This window comes from Equus quagga, chromosome 4 (assembly GCF_021613505.1).
Source record: "Equus quagga isolate Etosha38 chromosome 4, UCLA_HA_Equagga_1.0, whole genome shotgun sequence".
NCBI lineage: Eukaryota > Metazoa > Chordata > Mammalia > Perissodactyla > Equidae > Equus > Equus quagga.
The window spans coordinates 106754487-106768537 of record NC_060270.1 but is presented as its reverse complement, the minus strand read 5'-3'; positions in this window follow the sequence as shown (position 1 = coordinate 106768537).

Genomic DNA, 14051 nt, shown 5'->3' with positions numbered 1-14051 from the left:
ACTGCAGACAATTCAAGGCACAGCAATGAAAATTCTTCAATAGAGGGCCGGTCCGGTGGCGCAGCAGTCAGTTCGCACGTTATCCTTCTCGTCGCCCCGGGTTCGCTGGTTCGGATCCCGGGTGAGGACATGGCACCGTTTGACAAGCCATGCTGTGGTAGGCATCCCACATATAAAGTAGAGGAAGATGGGCTCGAATGTTAGCTCAGGGCCGGTCTTCCTCAGCAAAAACAGGAGGATTGGCAGTAGTTAGCTCAGGGCTAATCTTCCTCAAAAAAAAAGAAAGAAAATTGTCTAGTAAATTACTCTTAATAAGTGTAAGCTTTAGATGAGATAAAGGTTTATTTCTAACTACGTCTCATCATTAAGAAGACTCTAAGTATGTTACAAACGGCTATTTGTTCTCCAAAGTTTGTTCTCCCATTCTTCTGTGGTAATAGTATTCCTGATTCTTAGCTAGACACATGGCCTTCTGGAATAAATACCACATTTTACAACCTCTTTTTTCAGTTAAGGCTAGCTACATAACTAAATTCTATCCTTTTTAACTTCAAATCGTTTTTGTTTTTTTTTTTTTGAGGAAGATTAGCCCTGAGCTAACTACTGCCAATCCTCCTCTTTTTTTGCTGAGGAAGACTGGCCCTGAGCTAACATCTGTGCCCACCTTCCTATACTTTATACATGGGACGCCTGCCACAGCATGGCTTGCCAAGCAGTGCCATGTCCGCACCTGGGATCTGAACCGGCGAACCCCAGGCCACCGAGAAGCAGAATGTGCGAACTTAACCACTGCGCCACCGACCCGGCCTTATCTTTTTTAACTTCTTTCCACTGATTGGAACATGCATGAAGAGGTGGGCTATCTGTTATGGAACAAGTGAAGTCAACAATCAGTGAATGATAAGCAAGAGAGAAGATAGAAGAGCCTGGTTCAGATAATCATAAAGTAGCAGGGATAGTCAGATCATATTTTGTGTCCTTTAACCAAGCTATCAAGAAAAGTAAGAACCTTTGTGGGACTCTAAGGTAATGTCCTAAACCTCTTCCCCAAATTTCCAGGTAAAGTTTCAAATCTTTAAAAAAAAAATCCATACTATTGTAGCAGGATCCTAACGTTAAAAATTACTGAACAGTAGTGCAATAGAGAGTATAGCAGTCTAATAATATCCCATTATAATTAACTCTTTGTTAGCCATTGGGTATTACGGGCAGTAGCTTCCAACCCTACATTGACTTCCACTTTTTGCTTAATATAAATCTCTTCAAGATCCCTAAACAACAACCAAATTGAAAGGAAACTATCATGAACCCATAAAATAGTGCAACATGAAGTAGGAATGCCTTTTTAATCATTAGGTACATCACACTGTTTCAGTACGTGAAAGAGCTATCTTTGTTTGCTGAATAAATATTTCTTTTTAATTGTTCTATCAATCATGCTTGATAGTTCTGGTGAACAAAAGTGTTTGTTCTCTCAACTGAGTGAAGCTTCTTTAGATCCAGGTCAAGCACTGACATATTTGGGACAGGCAAGACTCTGCATTAGAAGCATCAGTTTGATTAAAGGAGATGTGTTGATTTATTTCCTTTTGCATCACAGAAAGTGACTCAGAATGATCTCTAAGATGTCTGCCTTTCTTCCAAACCTTAAATTATTAAATATGTGTCCATGTCCTCACATTACTTTCTGCAGAAGAAAGTACTGCATCCTTACGGTGCACACTCCACTGCAGTGCGAGCCAAGCAAACCCAGCCAAGGTCTGCTGGGGATCTCTGCTGCGGTAGCATTTGATGTTCACAGGAAAGGCCTCATGAATAATGCACAGTTATAAACAGGTGGCCATATCCAGCTCTCTTCAGTTAATGCTGTTCCCAAACACACTCTGAGGAAGGTAATGGATACCTTCATTAGCAATTGATCAGTACAGGAAGAAAGCGTGATTAAAAGCTTTGCAAGGCATCGATTGCATGTGCATTAGCTTGCATTGACCTGTATTATTTTCTACTGAAAACCCACGTAAATCGTGGCAATGACCAGAATTATAATTCTAAATAGAAATATAAAATATTTTAAAACCACAAGTATGAAAATCCGGGCAGTTTTTCCACTGCAGGGTATGTAAGAAGCCAAAGCAGCTTATCATGAGGTGACCTTATAGGCGGGTGAGGGCCTGGGGGCAGTGTGGAGTGCTGCTGTGCTACCAGTGAAACCGTTTGTCAGATATGAATCCATTCTAGTCCATTTTCTGAACACCAATGACAAGAAATGTCAGGAAGCTCCAAGCACCTTCCTGGAACAGCCATCATTAATCTTCAGTATGATCACATTACCTTTTCATTATTTTAGATGAAAAAATAGCGGACACGTTTTCTTGCCCAATCACAAACTATGTTAAAACTTACAATAAACAGCCTTTGTGTAGTCACCTCAATTAGCCAGAATTATCAACACAATTGGCTGAGGTTAATTGCTGCTGTTGGTTGGGGGAGGGTGAATGGCCCCCATGGTCAAGTTATATACTAGAGATGTAAGCCTCTTGATTCTTTTACACAAATCTTTTTTAACAAGAAGATTGAAATGTGGTATACTGTGCTAACTATACATAAATTATTATTATTATTATTATTATTATTATTATTATTATAGCAAGCATTTATAAGTCAGTATTACAATGATTTCTGTATGTTTGTTTTGTTTCACATTGTTTTCCCTCAGTGGCTATGATGCTATCAATAAGTTCTATGCAATATTAACTGTGCCTGGTAATTGTAACCAACTTTTTCTCCCTGAGATTATAAAGTTACTCATCTAGGTGGTCTGGAGATTACGTTGCTGATTGCCTGTAGAAAGCTTTATTTGTATCATTACTCTGTTATGGTTATGTTCTCCATATCTTAGCTCTTCCTGCTTATTTTTGTTGGTTTAATGCATGATAATTAAATATGCTAATGTGGAAGACAAAAAAATGAAATTCTAAGCTGTCAGTGTGAGGTGCAATCATTGGGGAAGAGGGATTTATTTAAGGTTATTTAAAATTAAAGTCAGGATCTTCTGCTTCCATTTGTGAAAGATGAACTACTATGGGAAGTGTCATCTCACTGTAAACAACTAGAAAAGTCGACAAAATGTATGAAATAAATATTTGTAGACATTGGACAATAGACAACATAAGACTAAGAAATCCGACAGAGTCCTGGGACAGCTGAGTTTCAGGATCCCTGCCCTACATTAAAGGCTGCTCTAGAACTGACTGAAAATCACTTCAAGACAAGCATCAAAAAGACAAATCTGAAAGGAATTTAAATGCATGCCACGCTTAAGGAATACAATAAAATACAGCACTCAGTAATGTAAAAGCCACAATGTCCAGTATCCAATGAAAACTGTGAGACAAGGTAAGAAACAGGAAACATGGCTGTTAAGCAGAAGTAAAAGAAACAGATTCAGTTATGATATTTATTATGAAATAAGAAGACTAAGACATTAAAATAGCTATTGTAAATATATAACTGTGTACAAGGATGTAAAGGGACATGCGAATTAACAAGGAGAGAAATTGAAATTATAAAGAGGTACAAATTGAAGTCCTAGAGATTTAAAAAAAAATCATCTGAAATGAAAAATAAATCTGATGGGTTTAACTGCAAATTAGAAACTGCAGAAGAAGAGAGCTGTGAACCTGAAGATGTAAAAATAAAAACTATCCAAGTTTAACAGAGAGGGGAAAAAAAAAAAGAACAGAGCCTGAGTGACCTGTGGGCCAATATCTAGCAATCTTATATATGTGTAATCTTTCCCAAATGAAGATAAATAAGTGCTTTTTAAGACCAAGAAAAGATAAGAAAATCCATCATAGTAGGGCTGCACTAAAAGAAGGTCCAAGGAAGTTCTTTAGGGGGAAAGCAAATGCTATCAGATTGAAATGTGGATTTAAACAATAGAATGAAGAGTACTAGAAATTGTAAACATGGGTAAATATGAAAGACATATTTTCTCATTTTTAATGTTTTTAAAAATTGACTGTATAAAGCAAAAATAACAACAATGTATGTTGTTTATTAGACATTTGTAATACAGATATGAGAAAAATTCATAACATAGCACAAAAGACAAGATTGAGGAAATGGAAACATATTGACATAAAGTTTTGTGCAATAGACAGGAAGTAGTGTAATATTTGAAGTTAGACTGCTATAAATTAAAGAAACATTCTAAATTGTAAAATAACCATTAAAAATATAAAACAGAAAGAAGGATAATAAACCAATAGAGGAGCTATATTAATGGAAACTTAAAAAGTACTAAAATAATTTTTAAAGTGGAGGAAAACTTGAAAAAAAAAAGGACAAATAAAAAACAAATAGTAAGATGGCAAGATGGTAGATTTAAACTCAACCGTTATCAATAATTACGTAAAGTGTGGGGCCAGCCCAGTGGTGCAGTGGTTAAGTTCACACGTTCCTCTTCAGCAGCCTGGGGTTTGCCAGTTCAGATCCCAGGTGTGCACATGGCACCACTTGGCAAGCCATGCTATGGCAGACGTCCCACATATAAAGTGGAGGAAGATGGGCACAGATGTTAGCTCAGGGCCAATCTTCCTCAAAAAAAAAAAAAGAAATTATGGAATGTGTAAGTGATCTAAACACTCTCCTTAAAAGACAAAGATGTCAAATAGGATTTAAAAAATACTAAACCCACATTAAATATAGAGATACAAAAAGATTAAAGTACAGAGATGTGATAAAATATACCAAGTAAACACTAATCCAAAGAGAGCTGGACTGGCTGTGTTAAAATGAAAACTAAATATACTTAAGAGAGATATTAGCAGAAATAAATTTGTATGTTTTCTGGTAATTAAAGGAGTCAAATTATCAAAAAGAAGGATCAATCCTAAATGTGTATGCATAACTAGCAGAGCTTCAAAATACACAAAGCAAAAATATAAAACTCAAAGGAAAAATAGGCAATCTATTAGTTTACTCAGAGATCCCAACACTCCTCTTTCAGTAACTGCTAGAACAAGTAGACAGATAGAAATAATGTAGCTGATGCGAATAACCCAACGTGACTTTATTCACGTTTTAGGACACTGCTCATAACAGCAGAATACACACCCTTTTCGAGTACAAATGAATCACCTGCTCACACACAATAAGCTGAGGCATAAAACATATGCCAACAAATTTAAAAGCATTGAAATTATACAAATATGTTCTCTTACCCCTTCAAAGTTGAGCTGGAAATCAATAGAAGAAAGGTGTATGAAAAATCCTGCAAATTTTTAAAAATTGAAAACCACACCTAAATAACCCATAGATCAAAGAAGAAATCAAAAGGGAAGGATGAAGTAAATCTAAATCTGTCTTTATTTGGAGACGAAAACATTGTGTACGTAGAAAATCCCACAGAGTTTTTATAAATAATTTTTTAAAAGCTATTACTCTGAATGCAATTTAGAAAGATGCAAGGTCAATGAACAAAATTAAAAAGTGTTTCTCTATAAGATGAATTAATTGCTGGGATATTGATTTTAAAAAAGCAATACTCTATAAAAGAGCATAAAAATATGAAGTATTTAGAGATAAATTGAACAAACTATGTACAAGATCTACACTCTGAATATTGTAAAACATTTGTGAGAGAAGTTAAAGAAGATCTAAACAAACAGAAAGAAAACCACTGTTCATGGGTTGGAAAATTCAATATTGTTAAGATGTCAGTTTTTCCCCAGTTAATCTAGAGTCAATGCAATTTCAATCAATATCACAGTAGAAATCACTCAGCCAGTTATAAAACGTGTTATAAGGAAATGCAAAGATCCTAGAAGAGCCAAAAGAACTTTTAAAAAGAATATCAAGTTCGATGACTACATTATCTGCTTTGAAAAACTATGTTAAAGCTACAATAATCAAGATAGTGTATTATTGGGATACGAACAGACATACACATATCTTTACAACAGAACAGAATCTAGAAATAAATCCACAACTACATGATCAATTGATTTTCAACAAATGTACCAGGGTAATAAAATGGACTAAGGAAATCTTTTCAACAAATTGTGCTGGAGCAATGGGATATCCACATTCAAAAAAGATAAATCTTGGCTATACTTCCTACCATTTAAACAAAAAGTTAACCTGAAACTGGAGCCAGCCCAGTGGCATAGAGGTTAAGTCTGCACACTCCACTTTGGCAGCCCAGTGTTCATGAGTTTGGATCCCGGGCACCGACCTACACACCGCTCATCAAACCATGCTGTGGTGTGTCCCATATACAAAAGAGGAAGATTGGCACAAATGTTAACTCAGGGCCAATCTTCCTCACTTACACACACAAAAATGAACTTGAAACAGATCTTAGATCTAAATGTAAGGGCTAAAACGTTTAAAATTCTATAGGAAAACATAGGATAGAATATTATAATATTGGATTAGCAAGAATTTCTTAAACAAGACATAAAAACTATTACATAAAAAAATGATTAGTAGGACTGCATAAAAATTAAAACCATTTGTTCATAGAAAACACTGCAAAGAGGGCCTGGCCTGGTGGCATAGTGGTTAAGTTCACACGCTCTGTTTCTACGTGTTCACATCCCAGGCACAGACCTGCACGCCACTCAAGCCACACTATGGCAGTGTCCCACATACAAAATAGAAGAAGATTGGCATAGATGTTAGCTCAGAGACAATCTTCCTCAAGCAAAAAGAGGAAGATTGGGAACAGATGTTAGCTCAGGGCTGATCTTCCTCACGAGAAAAAAAAAGAAAACACTGCAAAGAAAATGAAAGTCCATTATAGCCTGGGAAAACATATATCTAACGGGCAACTTTTATACATAATATATAAAGAGGTTTTATACATCAATATTAAGAAGATCAGCAGCCGAGTAAGAAAAAAATGGCAAAAGATTTGCATACTTCACAAAAGGAGAGATATGTGACAAATATAAGAGACACAAGTAACGAATAAGCTCAAGATAATTAGTTATAAGGGAAATGCAAATAAAAACCACAATGAGATACCAGTACATACCCACTAGAAAGGAAAAAGTTTTGGAGCCAGCCTGGTGGCACAGCAGTTCAGTTCGCCCGTTCCGCTTCAGCTGCCCAGGTTCGCCAGTTCAGATCCTGGGTGCAGACCTATGCACCCCTTGTCAAGCCATGCTGTGGCAGACATCCCACTTATAAAGTAGAGGAAGATGGGCACAGATGTTAGCTCAGGGCCAGTCTTCCTCAGCAAAAAGAGGAGGATAGGTGGTGGATATTAGCTCAGAACTAATATTCCTCAAAAAAAAAAGAGGTTTTAAAAAAATGACAATGGCAGTGCTGGTGAGGATGCAGAACAGCTAGCCCTGTCATATATTATTGATGAAAATGCAAAAATAATACATCACTTTGGAAAATAGTTTGACAACTTTTTAAAGCACAGCTTTGTTATCCAGAAAACCCACTCCCAGGTGTGTATCATAGAGAAATGAATACCAGTGCCCACATAAAAACTATAGGGTGTTCATAGCACGTATATTCATAAAAGTCCCAAACTAGAACAATCTGAATGTCCATTGACTGGTGAATGGGTAAATAAATTGTGATATATCCATATAATGGAATACTATTCAGAAAGAAAAAAGAAATGAACTACTGATACAACAGTATAAATGAATCTCAGAATCACTCTGCTAGGTGAAAGAAAGAAGATACAAAAGACTACATATTCTATGATTTCATTTAAAATAAACTCTAGAAAAGGCAAAGCTACAGTGTGATAGAAAACAGATCAGTGGTTGCCTGAGGATGGAGGTGGAGTGAAGAGACCCAAAGGAACCTTTTGAGTGATGGAAATATTCAATTCAATATCTTGGTAGTAGTGGTTATACAACTATACATTTGGCAAAACTCATTAAACAGTACATATAAAATAGGAAATTGTATTGGACATAAATTATATCTCAAATTCTATTTGATAAATGTATAATTTTTTATGCTGAATCATATATACACACATGTTTGCATAGAACATTCTGGAAGAATAGACTTTAAAGCATTAATTATGATAACGTCAGGTTGCATATTTTTTGACAAGACGTTAGATATAATGAACAAAATATTTTTTTGGAAAAATTTATACATGGATAAGAAAATGCCATAAATATTTAAGAATAGCTATCACAAAAAAATTAAAAGAAATTTAAAAAACATCAACTAGAAAGCAAGAATGGAATAAAAGAAGAAAACAAAGAGTAGGATAAACAGAAAAAAATAAGGTGCCAGAAATAAGTTTAAATACATAAGCAATCACAATAAGTTAAATAGATACACCTACTAGAACGTAGTTTTTCATGTGGTAAGGAAAGGGAAAAGAAGAATGACTTTCCAGGGGAGAGACCTGGCAAACACTGCCTCAGTCAGAGGATGAAGGTCAAGATCAGCAGTCATTAATCATGCTGATAGTACGTACCGTTGATACGGTGTGACAGAAAAGGTACTTTACCTCTGTGATCTTCCTCCAAAAATCCTATAAGCCCAGTCTGATCATGGGGAAAATAGCAGACAAATTCCAGTAGAAGGGTGCTCTGCAGAATCACTCATCGGTCCTCTCCAAAATGGTCAAGGTCATCAAAACCGAGGAAACTGAGAAACCATCACAGTCAAAAGGAGCCTAAGGAGACAGGACAAGTCAATGTCGTGTGTCATCCGGTACGGGATTTTGGAACAGAAACAGAACATTATGTAAAAACTAAGAAGATCTGAATAAACTACAGACTGTAGCTAATAATTATCTATCAATATTAGTTCATTAATTGTAACAAATGTACCACATTAAATTAGGATATTAACAATTGGGGAATCTGGGTGTGGGATATATGAGAACTCTGTACTATCTTACCTTTTCTGTAAATCTAAAACTCTTCAGAAAAATTTTAATTTTAAAATGTATTATATATTTATATATATTCCTATATATGTATACATGACAGATTAATGTGTTATGTATTTTGTTCAAAAGGCAAAAATGAAACAACAGAGTAAAAAAATATATATTTTTAAGCATTAAATAAATAAAAACCACAAAATACACACAAGAACAAAAATAACTCCACAAAATTTGCTCTTAAAAAATACAGTTTTAAGCAAACATAAATAAAAGAAACAAATACCAGATATGTATTCCTCAGAAGATATACACATAAAAGGGTATCATGGAGTAAGATTGAAAATAAAAAAATACAAACATAAACAAATGCTAATAGAAAAGAAGTTGAAGCAATATCAACATTAGACAACGTAAAATATATAATAAAAAGCATTACTCAAGATGAAGAGGACCTTCCCTAATGATCAAAGAAAAAAATGTAAACCCAATAAGGTGGCATTAAAACAAGTGGTGCTAAAAGCAACAGAGTTATAATGAAAAAGTCACAAACTCATATATAGAAATGTTTCAACATGTTTCTTTGAGAAGTAGATTATGCAAAAAAAAATTAGCAAGGATTTAGAAGATTTGAAGAACACTATTAATGAGCTTGATCTAACCTGCACAAAACAAAGAATACATAATTTTTTTAAAAGCACAAAAACATTTACCAAATTAAAACTTTTAATATTAAAAATGAACAACAGCATTGTGGAGAAATTTCTAAAAACTATTAAGTCATTTTTTAAAAAGGAATAAATGGGTAGGTATGCTGATGGAAGGCTACAATATCAAAAAAATGTAAACCCTCCTAAAACTAATTCCAATTAATTTTTTTAAATATTGTTGCTATTATGGGAACTAGACAAGCAGATCCTAAAATTCACATGAAAGAGGAATTGTCCAAGCAAAACAAAAACAATTATGAATAAAAAATCAATCAATAAATAAAATTGATTATCGCATTTGCAGATATAAAACATAGCAACAATTTTGTTCCTTCCTTCTTCCTTCTCTCCTTCTCTTTCCTTCCTTCAGTATTTTCTTTCCTTTCCAGCTTCCCTCAATTCCTCCTGCTCTCCCTGTTCCTTCCTTCCTCCCTCGTTTCTTTTCTTTTCAGTGATGTATGTAACCTAATCCCATAATGGAAAAGAGCAACTTCAGCCAAGGTATTGGAAAACACTGTTCTGAGTGTTGACTTCTCACACACTCCCACTGACTTACATTATCATTTCAGGAACACTTCACCTCCAGAAGTAGTCAATATTCTTTGGCTGAGCCATCAAATATATCCAAACGAAGGAGTGCCATCAAAATAATGCTTTTCAGGTAGCGAGATGGATCCAAAGTTAGACCCTAGTAGAATTAATGATCGAACAAAATAGTACCAATCAGGGGATTATCACAGATTAATTATTTGTGCATAATTTAATAAATCACAGGATATCTCACTTTATTCGATCAAATACTAGTCTTATTCTTAATTCTGATTATGTTTTTATTTTATTCAGTCTGCAATATAAATGATAGGTCTGCTGAGGGCAGCTGATTCTTGCAGGTACTTTTTGTTAACCAAATTAGCCATATGCAAATTTTAAGAAAAAGTGTTTTAAATAAACCCATACTGAACACTTTAGTGCTCAAAGTAATGAAGCATTTGTAAAAGTCATTATGCATAATATTATAACTTCCACTCCAAACCTCAGTGGTGATGAATGACAATAATAGTGGCTATCATTTATTGAATGCTTACTATAAGCCAAGCACTATGCTAAGAATTTTATTTGTATTACCTTCTTACAAAAAATCCATTGGATGGGAGTTATTATTATCTCCATTTTACAGATGAATTTTAGGCTAGTACATGGTAGAGATAAGATTCAAGCCTATGTAATCAGACTCCATCACACTTTATTACTTCTAACTAAAGCATGAGAAGTGTTTCCCTATTTGGTTTTCTTAAATAAGGAAAAACTTGTATTTGTATAGATATTTATTTGTACCTCATCTTGTTCTAGAATGGAGATAAGGTAACACTCAAAAATATTTATGTGGTAGATTGTATTTATGATCCCAATTGTTCACCCTTCTCTGTATCCATGCCCTTTGCTATGTGGTGTTACAGGTTTATCTTACTAAAGAGTGAGATAAGTTCATTTCTCTACCCTTGAATCTGAGCTTGGTCAGGTGACTTGCTTTGGCCATTAGGGTGTGGCAAAAGGCTCTGCATACCAATTCTGAGCATAGACCACAGGAAATCTTGCAGGTTTCCACTTACCGTCTTATGCCTGGAAACGTGCCTAGGCTAGCCTGCTGTCCAATAGAACTCAGCCATCCAAAATGCTCCAGTTAAGGCCAGTCTAGATCAGCCTAGATTAGTCAGATCCAGCCAACCTCCAGGCGTGTTAGTAAGCCCAGCCCAGATCAGCAGAGCCACCTTCCAACTTCTAGTCAACTCCTGACTATGGGAGTAAAAACTGATTGTTGTATCAGTGAGATTTTTTGACTGTGCATTACATGTTATTATTATGGCTATAAATAACTGACAAAATATAGAACGAATTTCACTGAGCAAGACTTTGAGTGCTCACTCTATTCCAGACACTCTTCTAGTTGCTGAGGCTACAGTGGTAATCAACGGAGACAAGGTCCCTCCTCTTTGCAGAGATTACATTCTACAGAGGGACACAGGCAGAAAAACAATGTGTACAAGATATTTTCAGATACTGAAAGCTACATGAAGACAATCAAGCTAGACGTAGAAAAGAGACTGACTGGGAAACAGAAGATGTGAAGCACGACATGTGGGGTCAGGGAAAGGGGACGTTTTGGTGTGGCATCACTTTTGATTTGAGAAGGTGACATTTGGGCTGGTACTTTATAAAGGAGTTGGCCATGCTCAGATCTGACGGCAGATCATTCTAGAAAAGGAAACAAGAGTACTAAGTAAGACTCTAGGCTGGTGTTGTGGGTTGAATTGTACCCCCAAAAAATATGTTCAAATCTGAACCCCTAGTACCTGTGAACGTAACTTTATTTAGAAATAAAGTCTTTGCAGGTGCAATCAAATTGAGATGAGGACATAATGGATTAGGGTGGGTTTATAAGAAAAGGTGCTGTATAGAAAGAGGGAAATTTGGACACTACCCAGGGACACAGACACACACACAGACAGAACACCACATAACATGAAGCTTAGCGATGCATTTAGAGGCCAAGGAATGCCAAGGATTGTCAGCACTCACCAAAAGCCAGGAGAAAGGCATGGAACCACTAGATTCTCCCTCAAGAGACTCCAGAGGGAATCAACACCGCCCAACACCTAGATTTCAGACTTTTGGCCTCTAGAACTGTAAGAAAATAAATTTCTGTTGTTTTAAGGCAACCAGTTTGTGATACTTTGTTACAGTAGCCCTAAGAAAAGTGCACAGCTCAGAACAAGTCTAGCGGACTCTGAGACCTGATAGAAGACTCCTGAGCTTGAGCATACCGAATGAGGAGGACAGTGCAGAAGATGAAGCGGAAGCGATAGGCAGGGGCTCCATCATTTGGGGAAACAAGCTATGGTTTGGTTTTAAAAGTAAGGAAAGAAGGAAATGAAGCTAAAAGAAAATAAAGAAAGGAAAGATGTAATGAAATCAGGAATAAATTTAAGTAAGCCAAGTATCCATGTCATGGATTCCCTTGTACTTGTTAGAGTTGGACTATGAATTTTGCCCTGAATTCTTTATCATCCTGTGCAGAGAGAAGCTCATGCAAAATGACCATAAGATAATAGCAAACTATTATCCATTCTGACAATATAAAGTCTAAGTTCCTTGGCACGCCATACAAGCCCCTCTATGATTTATTTTTACTTATCTTTTCAACATATTTTCATTCAATCTCTGATTTACATGTAAAAGTCATCATAGTTTGTAATGATTTTAATGCACAATTTTATTTCTCACTCCCATATCTACACATGCTGTTTGATGGAATAATTCACCACCATCAGCCCCACACTCACCTGTCTACTTCTCAATCTTTATTTCACTCATTCATTTAAAAATTGAGTTTCTTCTCTTTACCAGGCATCCTTTAGCATTGACGTATAGTAATAAACAAAGTAGATATATTCCCCTTTTTCACAGAGCTTTGGTTTAGCAGGCGAGGCTGAAAAATAATTAGATAATTAAGTACAATTATGCCAAGCGTGATGAAAGACAAGTTCAGAGTGTAAGGCAGGAAGAACCTGACCCAGTCTTGGGAGCTGAGAATTGGCTTCAAGCTGAGAAACAACAGATAAAAAGATTTAGCTAGACAAAGAATGGGGTGAACTTCCAATCAGAGAAAGCTGCACAGTGAGCGCCCTGTGAAATGAAAAGGAGTGTTTCATGTTCCAACAACCTAAAGAAAACTGTTCTCTTTTCTCTCTCTCTCTCTCTTCTGTAACTCTTTCTCCCTCCCTTCTTCTCTTCCCCCACCCCTTTGGCTGTTGATTTTCATTTCCACTCAAAATAAGTGCTATAGCATCATTTATTATTTGTGTAGAAAGATATTTAAGATAAGTCCTAGTATCTTTATCTGTTAAATAGGAATAATAATAGTGCCTAACTCCCAGACTGTGATGAAAATTTAATGTGATGATGTGGCAATGCCTGGCATGTCATGAACACTCAAAAAATTTAACTAGTACTCTATTTATTTGTGTATTTATCACTGAGCATTAACTATGTGTTTTATGTGCCAGGCCCAGTGTGAAGGTCTTTATATGGATATGGTCTTATGTAACCCTCAGAGAGGCGTACAAGGCAGGTGGTATTGTTCCCATGATGAGAGAACTAGAGCCTGGAGTGATTAAGTAACTTTCTCACATTAACACAATTAACAAACTTCATCTACCTTGAAAGCCTAGGCTTTTAAACCCTACAGTATGCTTCATCCTTTCATAGAGCTGTTTCTTTCATCTTCTTTTTAAAAATGGAAAGGTGTTCTTTAATACTGACACTAAACTTATTTGTTTAACTTGGTTTAGATATAGAAATTTTAAACTTAAATGTAGGAGAGAAACAAGATAAGATTGCATTATTCTACAGCTCATTCCTAGTGATACTACAAAGTTACACCCCTGGGAAAAAGGACAAAA